The sequence below is a fragment of the Aristolochia californica genome, unplaced genomic scaffold (genome assembly GCF_029961685.1).
Source record: "Aristolochia californica isolate CCGP_79_NKW_82.1479 unplaced genomic scaffold, dmAriCali1.0.hap1 SCAF_5, whole genome shotgun sequence".
In the NCBI taxonomy this organism is placed as follows: Eukaryota; Viridiplantae; Streptophyta; class Magnoliopsida; order Piperales; family Aristolochiaceae; genus Aristolochia; species Aristolochia californica.
In genome coordinates, this window is record NW_027182214.1 from 22,861,978 (window position 1) to 22,880,401 (window position 18,424).

Consider the following 18,424-nt stretch of genomic DNA (forward strand, 5'->3'; position numbering starts at 1 on the left):
TGCTTGAAACATGTTAAAGATGAAAATGCCCTATGGATCCAAACCTTTTAAAGTGAAATACAAACACTCATTAAATTCTCAAGTGAACGTGCATTGGGATATTTATCCGTGTCAAGTAGACCATTATTTGTCCCATTTACAAAAAAGCATACCTAACAATCGCAGATGATTTGTAAAGTGATTTATCGGTCAATCATTCATATGGGGCTATGTTTTTGTAATAATTTATTTATGGATTGGGAGTCAACACTCAGTTAAAAATCCCTCGCCTCCTTCTTTTCCTGATCGTTACAAAACCTAATGTATAAAAACTAAAAGAGTTTGCAGTCCCTAAAAGTTACAAAGACTTTTTGGAATTATCACTCTCTACATTTTTTCATTTCCATTTCATTTTAGATATACACTTTTTTCTTCAATCAAAACTTTTAGTTTTCACTCTTCGATTCTCTCGTAAACAAGGAGATAAAGGCAAAATATCACAACAAAATGAAATTTTAGAGTTTATGTATGGAAAAAATTAAAAACAATAACAAATGTAAGTAAAGAAAATTTATTCACACACCACAAATGAACACAAGTTTTGTTGTCCAATTTTGGGAAATTCTACTAGTTCAACCCTAATGGCTTGGAATTTGTTAAGAAAGAGATTTCTAACTGATCCTAACATGTTTTAAATATATTGATGCATGCTTGAAACATGTTAAAGATAAAAATGCTCTATGGATCAAAACCTTTCAAAGCGAACAACAAACGCTCATTAAATTCACAAGTGAGCGTGCGGTGAAATATTTACCCGAGTCAAACAAGCCATTAATTGGTCCCCTTTACAAACAGCTGACCTGACAATCGGTGATGATTTGTAAAGTTATTTATCAGTCAATCATGCGTAACGGGCTATGTTTTTGTAAGAAATTATTAATGGATTGGGAGTCGACACTCAGTTAAAAATCCACCGCCTCCCCCTTATCCCGATCATTGTAAAACCTAATGTATAAAAACTAAAAGATTTGCGTTCCCTGAAAGTTACAGAGACCTTTTGGAATTATCTCTCTCTAAATTTGTGCATTTCCATTCCATTTTAGATGTACTCTTTTCTCTTAAATCAAAACTTTGACTTTTCACTCTCCGATTCTCTTGTAAACAAGGAGATAAAGGCAAAATAGATCACAACAAAATGAAAATTTTAGAGTTTATGTATGGAAAAAAATAAAAGCAATAGCAAATCTAATTAAAGAAAATTTAATCACACAGCACAAACGAACACAAAAGTTTTGTTGTCCAAGTTTGGGAAATTCCAGTAGTTCAACCCTAATGGCTTGGAATTTGATAAGAAAGAGATTTCGAACTGATCCTTACATGTTTTAAATATGGATATGCATGCTTGAAACATGTTCAAGATGCAAATTCCCAATGGATCCAAACCTTTTAAATGTATAAAACATGTAAAAGATGCAAATGCCCACTTACAAAAACCGGAGCTAACAATCGAAGATGAGTTGTAAAGTGATTTATCGGTCAATCATGCATAATGGGCTATGTTTTTTTAAGAAATGTCTTATGGATTGGGAGTCGACACTCAGTTAAAAATCCCCCGCCTCCCCCTTTTCCCGATCATTACAAACCTAATGTATAAAAACTAAAAGAGTTTGGAGTCCTTAAATGTATAAAAACTAAAAGAGTTTGGAGTCTCTACATTTGTGCATGTTCATTCCATTTTAGATGTACACTTTTTTCTTATATCAAAACTTTGAGTTTTCACTCTACGATTCTCTCATAAATAAGAATATAAAGGCAGAACCGATCACAACAAAATGAAAATTTTAGACTTTATGTAAGGAAAAAATTAAAAAAAATAACAAGTGTAAGTGAAGAAAATTTATTCTCGCACCACAAACGAACACAAAAGTTTTGTTGTCCAATTTTTGGAAATTCCACTAGTTCAACCCTAATGGCTTGGAATTTGATAGGAAAGAGATTTCTAACTGATCCTAACATGTTTTAAATATGGATATGCATGCTTGAAACATGTTAAAGATGCAAATTCCCTATGGATCCAAACCTTTTGAAGCGAACAAAAAACGCTCATTAAATTCTCAAGTGAACATGCGCTATCTGCGCTCATCCCTAGGATATCCTTGTAATCCGTTGTGTGTCTATGATAAAATCTGTTAGAGACTTGCTGTATTTAAATTGGTATCAAAACCAAGTATTAGAATTGAGCTTATATGCGTCAAAGAAGTCAAAGCTTAACTTTACTTCTTTCTGTTTAGGTATACATACTCCCAAACAGTTACGACCTAAACCGGTCACATCCCAAGTAACATTTGTACGAAAGAAATGTACAAAACCCTAAAACTTCCAAGATGGAACAAAATAGGTCTAATCCAGCGATAAGACTTGTAAAATATTCGTAACTGCTAGAATATATCATGACCAGAAGCTATGATAATCAAATCGAATTTCAGAGGGTTTGGATTCTACAGTTAAAAAATCGGCTCTTACGAGTTCAACCCAAACTCAAAGAGGTCGAAGAAAATCCTTTAGTTGTAGATTATAACAATGAAGGAAGAAGGATAATCTGAAATGGATGATTCTTAGGACTCGGTCCAGTAGGATTAAAACAAGTTATCAAAGACCTGAAACACCAAATCAGGATTGAACAACTTGGACTTCAAGAATATGCTATCTAAGCAATTCTTTGAAGATTTGGTCATCATTCTGCAAAGAGAAATCTACAGAATGACCCAAGATGAAACTGTATCTCAACCTGTAGACACCTCTTCAATAGGAGAAGCGTCTACAAGTATATACGAAAAACCAAAAAAAAAAAAATACTGGTATGTTGTCTTCATAGGAAGAGAAACAGGAATATATGACAGCAGGGAAGAAGCCCAAGCACAAGTCATAGGATTTCCCAGAAATTCTCATAGAAAATTCTGGACAAAGGAAGATGCTGAACAAGTATGGGCAACATCCCAAAATAGATGATCTATAGGCAAAAAAATTTAGATCATTTACAAAGAAAGAGAGATGGACTTGCCTTCACTCTCTTACGAAGAAACATGCTTCAACCCGAAGATGATACAATCTATTCCATGGAAATGTACTATTTTCATTGGGAAAGATATACGAATCGTATCCATAGACTACGATGCAAGATCGAAAAAATTAAACAAAAGCTAAACCTCTTAGCTTTGTAAAAATGGATGAGTTTTTCCATTTAATGGATATGGAAACTCCATTACGATTAGGCCTTCCTGACATCACTGGATGGCTTAAAAACCTATTATACTTTGCAACACCTTGCATAGCACCTAGAAAAAAGGATCCAACACCACCAGCTTTTAGGATCGCTTCCAAAGCATCATCCTCCACCGATGATGAAGTTTACGCATAATATAATACTTTCAGTCACCAACCGATTTATTATGTTCAAGAGGAAAAACCTTCCTCTAGTAAACAACAAGAGCAACACGACAGTGAACCAGAGGCTTGGGAATCTGAAGAAAATACCAAGAAAAAAGACTACTCTGCTAAAGACAAAAAGGCAGATGATCTTGGTAAAAGATTTTGAATGCTTCGTGGTAGCGACCATTTTGAAGCAGAAACATCAAGGGAACGAGACACCCACATGGAAGATAGCTTTCAAGATAGCTTCTGAAACCGTACTGCGATTCAGCCGTAAGAATGAGAAAGTTTCTCCCACTCCAAAATATCTCTAGGAGGACAAAGGTATTCGACAAAATACACAAATGTCGGTCCTTCAAATGCTACTAAGGGACATCAAACCATAGATAGCATAAACCCTTTTGGATTTTATCTTAACTTGGATTGCCCCAAGGATGGAGAAAAGAGTCCATAAAGAATGGGAAAGAAGCATGAGCAATGCTGCAAATATGCATGAATCTTGGGACAAAGATTCATCATTTAATTTCTTTACCCATGCTTTATAGGGTAATGTAGCTCATTGGTGAGACAACCTTCCCGAAGACCAAAAACGAGCTCATACCTCAATATCGATAGCCAATATCTTGAAAGGATTAGTGGCTAAGATATCGAAAGAATTTCTAGGAATACATCCAATCCTAGAAGCTTACAATGAGAGTACTAAACAAAGAAAACGTTTAGAAACTCTTCAAAAATTAAACAAGTTACAAATCTTTAACATTTGTTGCTATGAGAAGTATTATTGCAAATTTTCAAGCTACTTCTATAAATTGCAAAAAGAAGATCAGAAACATTATCTATCTTTCTTTTATGAAAAATTGCCAGAACCTTTTGTACATGTAGCTGAAAAAGACTACATAACAAAATATTGGCGAAATAATCCAGAACTTGGTACTTTAACCATGGATAATTTCCTAAACTTTGACACTTTAGGAAGAAGAAATAGATTTGTACAAGACAGGTTGGCAAATCTTTGTGAAGCCCAAAAACTACAAAATAAAAGTAGTAAGGAAAACAAACAAACATTATGTTGTTCAAACCAGAACAAAATGCAGGAGCTTATGGTTGTAAAACCACCTCCCATAAGCAAAGAAAATATCCTAAGAAATTTCAACAGAAAAAATTTAGGATACAAAAAAGTTCTAAAACTAGGTATACTCCTAAAAAGAGATACTTTAGAAAAAAACAAATTCTGGCTCTACCACATCCAGTAAAGGGTCAAATGCATATTGCCCAAAGGGGAAAACCCCAAGCAAATGCAAATGCTGGATATGCCAGAAAGAAGGACATTTTGCAAAAGATTGTCCAAATGATAAACAACAATGGCGGTACAGTACTTATATGTTACTAGCCGAAGAAAATGGATTGGAAATCATCCGTTATGATGGCATCCAGTCAGAAGATGAAGTATATGAACTTCATCTAGAAATTGAGTCCTCCTCCTCGGAACACTCAGAGAACATCTCGGACTCTTCAGGCGCCTTCTCTGGATGAGTATCCGCATAAATGCAGAGGATGTAGCTTCTGGAAATTCTTATATCACGGTCATGCTTAAGCTTCCCGGATATATCAAATTCCATATACATGCTCTCGTAGATACAGGAAGTTCATATTGCCTAGCCAGACAAAATCTACTTCCCACGGATCTATGGAAACCACTTGAAGTACCCCTTCAAGTAACAGTTGGCTCATGAGAAAACATATCTCTTCCTGTAAAAGCCCGAAACATTCATCTCGACATTGGAGGTGAAAAGTTTATGATCCCAAAACTCATTAGTTTAGGACCAAACATAAACTCAGGACCAGATTTAGTCCTAGGAAATGAATGGCTCATGTTTCATGCCCCTGTAGAGCAAACACCAGCCTACTATAAACTTCGATGTCGCACTCGACGTGAAATCGATAATTCTGCCGTATTTGTCTACACAGTAAAACCCTCTAAAGCCTATGCCATTTCTGGCAATGGAGATGTTCTCCATCAGGTCTTCAAAAAACACAACGAGCGTGGTGATGAGATTCCTCCCTTAGAAACTCTGCTCCTCGCTGAATCCTGCGAATCAGAAGTTCAGTAGCTTCTAGAATCACTTGTTCTGAAAAACCCTCAGAATGGTGGAATAAACAAAAACCATATGCCGCCCTCGAACTTCTTGATCCTGAAAAAGAAATCCGAGAAAAACCTATGGTTTACACTCCTGATGTTGAAGAATTCTCAACACAAATAAATGACTTGCTAACTCAAGGTTTAATCCATGCAAGTTATTCTCCACATACATCTCCTGCTTTCTTGGTTCGGAATCATGCAGAGATAAAACATGGAAAATCTAGAATTGTCATTAACTATAAAAGGGTTAATGAAGCCACAAAAATGGATGGCTACTATCTTCCTAACAAAGAAAGATTAATAGATGCCATCAGAGGAAAACAATGATTTTCTAAATTTAATTGCAAATCCGGGTTTTGGCAAATTCGTCTAACTGAAAGAGCCATTCCCCTTACTGCATTTAGTTGTCCTTCAGGACATTATGAGTGGCTTGTAATGCCCTTCGGGTTAAAACAAGCACCCAACATATTTCAAAGAAGAATGAACGATATCATCAAACCATCCTTTAAATTTTTCTTAGTTTATGTTGATGACATCCTAATCTTTTCAAAAACCAAGGATCAACATAAAGAGCAGTTACTTAAGGTATTAAATGCCTTAAAAATGTTGGGATAGCACTCAGCAAAAAGAAATCAGAGTTGTTTAAATCCAAGATAGATCTCTTAGGTCTAAACATCTCAAAAGGAGAAATCATCCTTCAAAATCATATTCTGGAAAACTAGCAGCTTTTTCGAATGAAATTGAAGATATAAAACAACTTCAACGTTTTTTAGGATGCCTTACATATGTTGAACAATTCATATAGAATTTAGCAGAAATTAGGAAAACCTTTCAAAAGAAACTAAAGAAAGACGTCAAATGGGAATGGACCCCCACTGATAGTCAAATAGTAATCAGGATCAAACAAATGATGAAACACCTCCCAGTGTTAACTCTACCAGATCCAGATGCAAAACTGATTTTAGAAACTGACGCCTCAGATCATACTTGGGCAGCAATCCTAAAATGCAAAATCTATGATTCTGAGAGAATATGCAAATATACATCAGGAGCATTTTCATCTACAGAAACAAACTATCATTCTTATGAAAAGGAAATTTTAGTAGTAAAAAATGGGATAAAAAAGTTTTATATTTATCTTGCTCCCAAAGAAATTCTGGTAAGAACTGACTGTAAATATTTTGTCGATTTTATAACAAGAAATTTAGAAGATTCACTTTGTCGTGGTAGATTACTCCGTTGGCAGCAATGGTTCTTTCAATTCTCTTTTACTGTTGAACACATTAAAGGAGATAAAAATTATTTACCGGATACTCTTACTAGAGAATTTTCTTGTGTTACAGACTGGTAAAATGGATCCCCTCAGCAGCACCCTGACGAACCTAGCAGCAGTAATTGCCACACTCATGGTATTGCTATCAACCCTACAGTCACTATTCGATAGTCTTTTAGTTCTCTCAGAACGAGGAGACATACATGAGAATTGTGCCCGATATGGGTTAAGTGGAGAACTCTTACAACTCAAGGTTAAGGAATTAACCGAAGAGTTAAAAGAACTCACCAAACGGCATGATATGCCAAGCTCCTCCGGGACTTCTACCGGATCTCCATCACGAGAAAAGGAAGCCACAACGTCAGCTAATCAGCACATGGATGACTTTAGTGTTTTGATAAACACAGGTCGACCCGGGATTTCTACCGGTCATGCCAGGCATGAGAAGGAAATCACAACCCAGTCTTCTTTGAAGATAGGGGAATCAGGGATTTCTACCTGCCAGTCTTGAGCTGGAAAGGAAACCTTAATGATTTCGATGAAATCGGAATCAGGGACTTCTACTTGTCAGTCTCAAGCTAGAAAGGAAGTCTTAACAGATCCATCCTTGATGGAAACGGACTTTTGTAGTAATGAGAAATCATTCAAGGAAAAATTGGTTACCCCGTTTGAGTTTACAAGGTTGAAAAGCCTAAATAAACCAGATAAACCAAGTTTTAATGAGTTTGAGTTTTTAAAGAAATTTAAACCTTTAAAACTATCAGACATTATGTCTGAGGAACCCTCGCTACGCCCTCAAAAGGTGGACAACGTTCGTTCAAAGATCGAATGCGATGATATTGTTCAATTCCAGAGATGGAATGAATAAATTGAACAAGGGATGAACACTGCCTTTTTCACCACTGAGTCCAACAATAGTTGGAAACAAGTGAAGCTGAGTCATGAAATAGACTCAAAATATGCATCCATTCTTTATTCATATGGATTCATAAAATAGATGGTACTTCACTCCACAGATTTATCAGTCTTGGAGAAAATGCCAAAAGAGATCACAGAGGTTTTCATAAGTTTCATCTCCATAACGAAGAGTAAAGGAATTCGACTTCATTTCGTTTCTTGTATTGCTGAAATTTTTACTGACACAAAGATGTTTTCGAGCATTTCTCTCGTGACACTTGAAGGCATCAAAGAAGGTGACGCCAAGATGGAATATGATCCCAGACATGTTCCAAAAAGCAAGCCTCTCCCAGAAGCAGCCTAGCCAACCAGGTGTATTCACGGGGTCAAGAATCTGATACAGATCATACAACATTTGATTCAGAAAAAGAAAAGCTTTGTCTACAAGACCTCCATCCCATTGACAATTGTCTCGAAAAGCTATAAAGAGACTTTGACACTTGTCCAGACCAATCTCGAAGCAATGCTGAAGAAACTCCTCAAAGGAAATATCCCCTTTAGCAAAGCAACCAAGGAAAACTTCTGCCAGATAGCCCAGAAGACTTTTCCAAAAGAGGACACCTGTAGATTGTGCACAGAAAGGCAGCTGTCTGAATGAGTTGTCAGCAGCCATGTCAGCAGACAAGTCAGCAGCCATTAAGGCCCAAGACGAAATCAAATTAAGCAAAGGCGGCTCAAAAGTTTGCAAAGGCGGCTACACCAAGTCAACAATGGTGGCTAGAAAAGATTCCTGCACGTCAGCATCATGACGTAACAAGAGGCAAAGACATTTCTACCCCTGCTTTCGGTGCCGAAAGGTAATAATGCAAGGGCAAAAATGACAAACAAAAAAGACAAAAGTTACCCTTTGTCTTTAAACACACACCTTTCAATTAAGGGTAAAAGCAGAAGACGGGAAAGATCTTTAGCTATAAATTCGAAGCACCTCCAGAGGTTTAGACATTCGAAAAATGAGAGAAGCATTAGCAGATTCGAAAAAAGAAGAAGAAGGCAATTTTTGACGAGCATCCTCTAGCAAGTTCCTTAAAGCACGGTATGTGCTTAACAGTCGTAATGGCTGAGTAGAAAAGAGGGAACCGACCGGTGGCACAGTCGGTAACTTCGGGAGTTATGTAGATAAGTAGTTTTTCTTTCCCTTTTTTTAAAGGTATGTATTTTATTGTTATATTTTCTTTGAACAATGTTTTTATGTTTTCTGCATGTTTGTAATATTGTGATTCGTACATTATTTGTTATTACTGTTCATGTTCCACATCTATATATATGATCTCCACAGTGTTTTTTTTTATTATTTCAAAGTTATTATTCAAAAGTACTGTTCATTTTACTATTCATGGTTACTATTCATGTTTACTGTTCACTCGTAAAAAAGAAATAGTATCGAAATAGTGCCAAATAGTACATAAGCTAGAGACTTGGAATTAGTCGGCTACGCTCCGAGGTAGAAAACAAAATGGAGCTGTGCTCTACCCTGTTGAAGCAGCCATGGAGCCACAATAGTTAATAGGAACGACTTGGGGCTCTCTGGAGACCGTGAGGACCGTATTGACGGATTGCCCACGTGGTGGTAAGCCGGTAGGAACAGGGTCAAACCCTGAAGAAATTCTAAGTAGCAGCAGAAGTCATGTTGGGCCTACTAGATAGCTATGAAAATAGACACAAACGAGTACGTAACAGTGACATGTGGTAGGAAGCAGGAGTGATATGATGGTAAAAAGATAGGACTATCAAAGTGTGACTATAGGAATAGTATTGTATGAGTCATCGTTGTTTTCTGCTGCATGTAGCCAGTGTATAGGTAGAAATCCCTAGGATTCTAGTTCCGCTGCCCTCATCCCTAGGATCTCTTTGTAATCCACCGTGTGTCTGTGATAAAGTCTGATAGAGACTTGTTAAAAATGGTATTAGAGCGTAGGTTAGATGTCCTACAGAGCCAAGTATTAGACTTGAGCTTATGTGTCAAAGAAGTCAAAGCTTAACTTTACTTCTTTCTGTTTAGGTATACATACTCCCAAATAGTTACGACCCAAACCGGTCACATCCCATATACCATTGGTATACTACAAATGTACTAATCCAATGACCCCAACTGGTAGGTCAGAAGGAACTCAACGGTCCTTCTTATGACACCGTGTTAAAAACTGGACACACAAATGTTTGTCCAATAATTGGCTATCCACATGGATGACATGATAAGAATAATCCAATATTAAATAATATAATGGATTTAGTTGGTGATATACATCACAACTTCTTTAAGAAAAGATGTTGGGAAAAATACACCGCAAAAAACGTTGCTTTCCTATCCGTAGGAATAGAGAGTGACGTCAATGAACAAGTACAAAAACTCAAGAGAAGAATTAATGCCCATCTTGAGGTACTTAAAATAGGAAATACTGAAGAAACAATACGTTTCCTTATAGATCTACAAAGCTACGTAGATCAAGAAATAAGTCCTTCTAGGATCTTAGAACCTATCCAAGAAGCGAAAATTAAAATGGTTAACAACAACCATGTAGAAAAGAATTACAGGAAGTTATTTGTAAAATAGCTTCTGTAAAAGCTCATCAAGGAACAGATAGAGATCGTCTTATATGAGACATCTATGCCTTAATTCAAAATGAGGAATTGAGAGAATTAGTTATACAACACATATCTCCTTTCATCACTTTGTATCAATTGGAATGACTAATTGAAATCTTGTTCCAAAAATTAGAAGAGACCTCAACTCATCTAAAATTCCTAAATGTCTGAACAAATAGGAATAGAATGTACTTCTCTCCAAAACAGTGTTCATATACATCATGAAACACAGGGAGAATACGATGAACATCCTAATGAACACAGTGAGTTTTCACTCTCTGATTCTCTCGTAAACAAGAAGATAAATGCAAAAAAGATCACAACAAAATGAAAATTTTAGAGTTTATGTATGGAAAAAAATAAAAACAATAACAAGTGGCGGGGAATTTGATAAGAAAACTTATTCACACACCACAAATGAACACAAAAGTTTTGTTGTCCATGTTTGGGAAATTCCTCTAGTTCAACCATTGTGGCGGGGAATTTGATAAGAAAGAGATTTCTAACAGATCCTAACATGTTTTAAATATGGATATGCATGCTTGAAACATGTTAAAGATGCAAATGCCCTATGGATCCAAACCTTTAAAGCGAACAACAAACGCTCACTAAATTCTCAAGTGAACGTGCGGAAGGATATTTATCCGAGTAAAAAAAACCATTATTTTGCCCATTTACAAAAAGTTGAGCTAACAATCGCAAATGATTTGTAAAGTGATTTATCGGTCAATCATGCGTAACGGGCTATATTTTTGTAAGAAATGACTTATGGATTGGGAGTCAACACTCAGTTAAAAATCCACCGCCTCCCCCTTTTCCCAATCAATGCAAAACCTAATGTATAAAAACTATAAGAGTTTGCAGTCCCTAAAATTTAAAGAGACTTTTTGGAATTAACTTTCTCTATATTTGTGCTTATCCATTCCATTTTAGATGTACACTTTTTTCTTAAATCAAAACTTTGAGTTTCCACTCTCTGATTCTCTCGTAAAAAAGAAGATAAAGGCAAAACAGATCACAAAAAAATGAAAATTTAGAGTTTATGTATGGAAAAAATTGAAAACAATAACAAGAGTAAGTAAAGAAAGTTTTTCACACACCACAAACGAACACAAAATTTGTGTTGTCCAAGTTTATGAATTTCCACTAATTCAACCCTAATGGCTTGGAATTTGATACAAAAGAGATTTCAAACTGATCCTAACATGTTTTAAATATGGGTATGCATGCTTGAAACATGTTAAAGATGCAAATGCCATTTGGATCCAAACCTTTTATAGTGAACAACTTTTCAAGTGAACGTGCAGTGGGATATTTACCCGAGTCAAACAAGCCATTATTTTGCACACTTACAAAAAGCAGAGCTAACAATCGCAGATGATTTGTAAAGTGATTTATCGGTCAATCATGGGTAACGGGCTATGTTTTTTTAAGAAATGACTTATGGATTGGGAGTCAACACTCAGTTTAAAATCCCCCACATCCCCCTTTTCCCGATCATTGTAAAATCTAATGTATAAAAACAAAAAGAGTTTGGAGTCACTAAAATTTATAGAGATTTTTTGGAATTATCTCTCTCTACATTTGTGCATTTCTATTCTGTTTTACATGTACACATTTTTCGTAAATCAAAACTTTGAGTTTTCACTCTCCGATTCTCTTGTAAACAAGAAGATAAATGCAAAACAGATCACAACAAAATAAAACTTTTAAAGTTTATGTATGGAAAAAATTAAAAACAATAACAAGTGTAAGTAAAGAAAATTTATTCACACACCACAAACGAACACAAAAGTTTTGTGGTCCAAGTTTGGGAAATTCCTCTAGTTCAAACCTAATGGCTATGAATTTGATAAGAAAGAGATTTGTAACTGATCCTAACATGTTTTAACTGTGGATATGAATGCTTGAAACATGTTAAAGATGCAAAGGCCCTATGGATCAAAACCTTTTAAAACAAAGAACAAACGCTCATTAAATTCTCCAGTGAACGTGCGGTGGGATATTTACCGGAGTCAAAGAACCAATTATTTTGCCCATTTACAAAAAGCTGACCTAACAATCGCAGATGATTTGTAAAGGGATTTATTGGTCAATGATGCGTAGTGGGCTATGTTTTTGTAGGAAATGCCCAATGGATTGGGAGTCAACACTCAGTTAAAAATCCCCCACCTCCTTCTTTTCCCGATCATTGCAAAACCTAATCTATAAAAACTAAAAGAGTTTGCAGTCCCTAAAAGTTACAGAGACTTTTTTTAATTATCCCTCCCAACATTTGTGCATTTCCATTCCATTTTAGATGTATCATTTTTGCTTAAATGAAAACTTTGAGTTTTCACTTTTCGATTCTTTTGTAAAAAAAAATATCAAGGCAAAACAGATCACAACAAATAAAAACTTTAGAGTTTATTTATGGAAAAAATTTTAAACAATAACAAGTGTAAGTAAAGAAAATTTATTCACACACCACAAACGAACACAAAAGTTTTGTTGTCCAAGTTTGGGAAATTCCTCTAGTTCAACCCTAATGGCTTGGAAATTGATAAGAAATAGATTTCTAACTGATCCTAACATGTTTTAAATATGGATATGCATGATTGAAACATGTTAAAGATGCAAATGGCCTTTGGATCCAAATCTTTTAAAACGAAAAACAAACGCTGATTGAATTCTCAACTGAACGTGCGATGGGATATTTAGTTGGGTCAAACAAGCCATTATTTTGCCCATTTACAAAAAGCTGACCTAACCTTCGCAGATGATTTGTAAAGTGATTTATCTGTGAATCATATGTAACGGGCTATGTTTTTTCCAAGAAATGACTTATGGATTGGGAGTCAGCACTGGGTTAAAAATCACCCACCTCCTCCTTTTACCGATCATTGCAAAACCTAATGTATAAAAACTAAAAGAGTTTGTTGTCCCTAAAAGTTGCAGAGACTTTTTGGAATTATCTCTCTCTACATTGGTGCATTTCCATTCGATTTTGGATGTACAATTTTTTCTTATATCTAAACTTTGAGTTTTCACTCTCTGATTCTCTCGTAAATAAGAATATAAAGGAAAAAAAATCACAACAAAATGAAAATTTTAGAGTTTAAATATGGAAAAAATTAAAAAAAATAACAAGTGTAAGTAAAGAAAATTTATTTTCACACCACAAACGAACACAAAAGTTTTGTTGTCCAAGTTTGTGAAATTCCACTAGTTCAACCCTATTAGGTTGAAATTTTATAAGAAAGAGATTTCTAACTGATCCTAACATGTTTTAAATATGGATATGCATGCTTGAAACATGTTAAAGATTCAAATGCCCTAAGGATCCAAACCTTTTAAAGTGAACAACAAACGCTCATTAAATTTTAAAGTGAACGTGCGGTGGGATATTTACCCGAGTAAAACAAGCCATTATTTTGCCCATTTACAAAAAACTAACATAACAATCGCAGATGATTTTTAAAGTGATTTATCTGTCAATCATTCTTAACGGGCAACATTTTTGTAATAAATGACTTATGGATTAGGAGTCAACACTGAGATAAAAATCCCCCGCCTCCCCCTTTACCCGATCAGTACAAAACCTAAAGTATAAAAACAAAAAGAGTTTGCAGTCCCTAAAAGTTACACAGACTTTTTTGAATTATCTCTCTCTAAATTTGTGCATTGCCATTCCATTTTAGATGTACATTTTTTTCTTAAATAAAAACTTTGATTTTTCACTCTCCGATTCTCTCGTAAACAAGAAGATAAAGGCAAAACAGATCACAACAAAATGAAAATTTTAAAGTTTATGTATGCAAAAAATTAAAAACAATAACACGTGTAAGTAATGAAAATTTATTCACACACCACAAACGAACCAAAAAGTTTAGTTGTCCAAGTTTTGGAAATTCCACTAGTTCAACCCTAGTGGATTGAAATTTGATAAGAAAGAGATTTCTAACTGATCCTAACATGTTTTAAATATGGATACGCTTGCTTGAAACATGTTAAAGATGCAAATGCCCGATGGATCCAAACCTTTTAAAGAAAACAAAAAACGCTCATTAAATTCTCAAGTGAACGTGCGGTGGGATATTTACCCGTCTCAAACAAGCCATTATTTTGACCACTTACAAAAAGCTGACCTAAAAATTGTAGATGATTTGTAAAGTGATTTATCAGTCAATCATACATAATGGGCTATGTTTTGGTAAGGAATGACTTATGGATTGGGTGTCAACACTAAGTTAAAAATCCTTCGCATCCCCCTTTTCACGATCATTGCAAAACCTAATCTATAAAAACTAAAAGAATTTGCAGTCCCTAAAATTTACAAAGACTTTTTTTAATTATCTCTCACAACATTTGTGCATTTCCATTCCATTTTATATGTATCTATTTTTCTTCAATCAAAACTTTGAAATTTCACTTTTCGATTCTCTCGTAAAAAAAATATCAAGGCAAAAAAGATCACAACAAAATGAAAACTTTAGAGTTTATTTATGGAAAAAATTTAAAGCAATAACAAGTGTAAGTAAAGAAAATTTATTCACACACCACCAACGAACACAAAAGTTTTGTTGTCCAAGTTTGGGAAATTCCTCTAGTTCAACCCTAATGGCTTGGAAATTGATAAGAAAAATATTTCTAACTGATCCTAACATGTTTTAAATATGGATATGCATGCTTGAAACATGTTAAAGATGCAAATTCCCTATGGATCCAAACCTTTTAAAATGAACAACAAACGCTCATTGAATTCTCAAGTGAACGTGTCGTGGGATATTTACTCGGGTCAAACCAGCCATTAGTTTGCCCATTTACAAAAAGCTGACTTAACAATCACAGATGATTTGTAAAGTGATTTATTGGTCAATCATCCGTAACGGGCTATTCTTTTGCAAGAAATGACATATGGATCGGGAGTCAATCTTCAGTTAAAAATTGCCCACCTCCTCCTTTTGCCGATCATTGCAAAACCTAATGTATAAAAACTAAAAGAGTTTGCAGTCCCTAAAAGTTACAGAGACTTTTTGGAATTATCTCTCTCTACATTTTTGCATTTCAATTCCATTTGGATGTACACTTTTTTCTTATATCTAAACTTCAAGTTTTCACTCTCCCATTCTCTCGTAAATAAGAATATAAAGGCAAAACAAATCACAACAAAAAGAAAATTTTAGAGTTGAAGTACGGAAAAAATTAAAAAAATAACAAGTGTAAGTAAAGAAAATTTATTCTCACACCCCAAACGAACACAAAAGTTTTGTTGTCCAAGTTTGGGAAAATCCACTATTTTAACCCTAATGTGTTGGAATTTTATAAGAAAGAGATTTCTAACTGATCCTAACTTATTTTAAATATGGATATGCATGCTTGAAACATGTTAAAGATTCAAATTCCATATGGATCCAAACCTTTTAAAGCAAACAACAAACACTCATGAAATTCTAAAGTGAACGTGCGGTGGGATATTTACCCAAGTAAAACAATACATTATTTTGCCCATTTACAAAAAACTGACCTAACAATTGCAGATGATTTGTAATGTGATTTATTGGTCAATCATACGTAACGGGCTACATTTTTTTAAGAAACGACTTATGGATTGGGGGTCAACACTAAGATAAAAATCCCCCGCCTCCCCCTTTACCCGATCATTGCAAAACCTAATGTATAAAAACAAAAAGAGTTTGTTGTCCCCAAAAGTTACACATACTTTATGGAATTTTCTCTCTCTAAATTTGTGCATCGCAATTCCATTTTAGATGTACATTTTTTCTTAAATCAAAACTGTGAGTTTTCACTCTCCGATTCTCTCGTAAACAAGAAGATTAAGGCAAAACAGATCACAACAAAATGAAAATTTTAGTGTTTATGTATGAAAAATTAAAAAACAATAACAAGTGTAAGTAAAGAAAATTTATTCACACACCACAAACTAACCCAAAAGTTTTTTGGTCCAAGTTTGGGAATTCCACTAGTTCAAACCTAATGGCATGGAATTTGATAAGAAAGAGATTTCTAGCTTATCCTAACTTGTTTTAAATATGGATATGCATGCTTGAAACATGTTAAAGATGCAAATGCCCTATGGATCCAAACCTTTTAAAGTGAACAAAAAATTCTCATTAAATTCTCAAGTGAATGTGCGGTGGGATATTTACCCAAGTCAAACAAGCCATTATTTTGGCCATTTTCAAAATGTTGACCCAACAATCGCAGATGATTTGTAAAGTCATTTCTCGGTCAATCATGCAGAACAAGCTATGTTTTGTAAGAAATGACTTAAGGATTGGGAGTCAACATTCAGTTAAAAATCCCCCGCCTTTTCCCAATCTTTGCAAAACCTAAAGTATATAAACTAAAAGAGTTCGCAGTCCCTAAAAGTTACAGAGTCTTTTTGGAATTATCTCTCTCTACATTTGTGCATTTCCATTCCATTTTAGATGTACACTTATTTCTTAAATCCAAACTTTAAGTTTTCATTCGCCCATTCTCTCATAAACAAGGAGACAAAGGCAAAATCAATCACAACAAAATGAAAATTTTAGAGTCTATGTATGGAAAATATTAAAAACACTAACAAATGTAAGTAAAGAAAATTTATTCACACACCACAAATGAACACAAAGTTTTGTTTTCCATGTTTTGGAAGTTTGACTAGTTCAACCCTAATGGCTTGGAATTTGATAAGACAGAGATTTCTAATTGATCCTAACATGTTTTAAATATGGATATGCATGTTATAAACATGTTAAAGATGCAAATGCCCTATGGATCATAACCTTTTAAAGCGAACAACAAACACTCATTAAACTCTCAAGTGAACGTGCGGTGGGATATTTACCCAAGTCAAACAAGCCATTCTTTTGCCCATTTACAAAAAGCTGACCTAAAAATTGTTCATGATTTGTAAAGTGATTTATCGATCAATCATGCGTAACGGGCTATGATTTTGTAAGAAATGACTTATGGATTGGGAGTCAACACTCAGTTAAAAATCCCCCACCTCCCCTTTTCCCGATCATTGCAAAATCTAATGTATAAAAACTAATCGAGTTATGAGTCCCTAAAATTTACAGAGGCTTTTTGGAATTATCACTCTCTACATTTGTGCATTTTCATTCCATTTTAGATGTACACGTTTTTCTTAGATCAAAACTTTGAGTTTTCACTCTTCGATTCTCTCGTAAATAAGGCAAAACAGATCACAACAAAATAAAAATTTTAGAGTTTATGTATGGAAAAGTTTAAAAACAATAACAAGTGTAAAGTAAAGAAAATTTATTCACACACCACAAACGAACACAAAAATTTTGTTGTCCATGTTTGGGAAATTCCACTAGTTCAACCCTAATGGCTTGGAATTTAATAAGAAAGAGATTTCTAACTGATCCTAACATGTTTTAAATATGGATATGCATGCCTGAAAGATGTTAAAGATTCAAATGCCCTATGTATCCAAACCTTTTAAAGGGCACAACAAATGCTCATTAAATTCTCAAGTGAATATGCGGTGGGATATTTACCCGAGTCAAACAAACCATTATATTGCCCATTAACAAAAAGCTGACCAAACAATCGTAGATGATTTTTAAAGTGATTTATCGGTCAATCATACGTAACGGGCTAGGTTTTTTTTAAGAAATGACTTTTTTATTGGGAGTCACGACTCTGTTAAAAATCCCCCGCTTACCCCTTTTCTCGATCATTGCAAAACGTAATGTATAAAAACTAAAAGAGTTTGCTATCCCTAAAAGTTTCAGAGACTTCTTGGAATTATCTCTCTCCATATTTGTGCATTTCGATTGCATTTTAGATGTAAATTTTTTTCTTGAATCAAAACTTACAGTTTTCACTCTCTGATTCTCTCGTAAACAAGGAGATAAAGGCAAAATAGATCACTACAAAATGAAAATTTTATAGTTTATATATGGAAAGAATTAAAAAAATAACAAATGTAAGTAAAGAAAATTTTTTGACACACCACAAACGAAAACAAAAGTTTTGTTGTCCAAGTTTGGGAAATTCCACTAGTTCAACCCTAATGGCTAGGAATTTGATAAAAAAGAGATTTC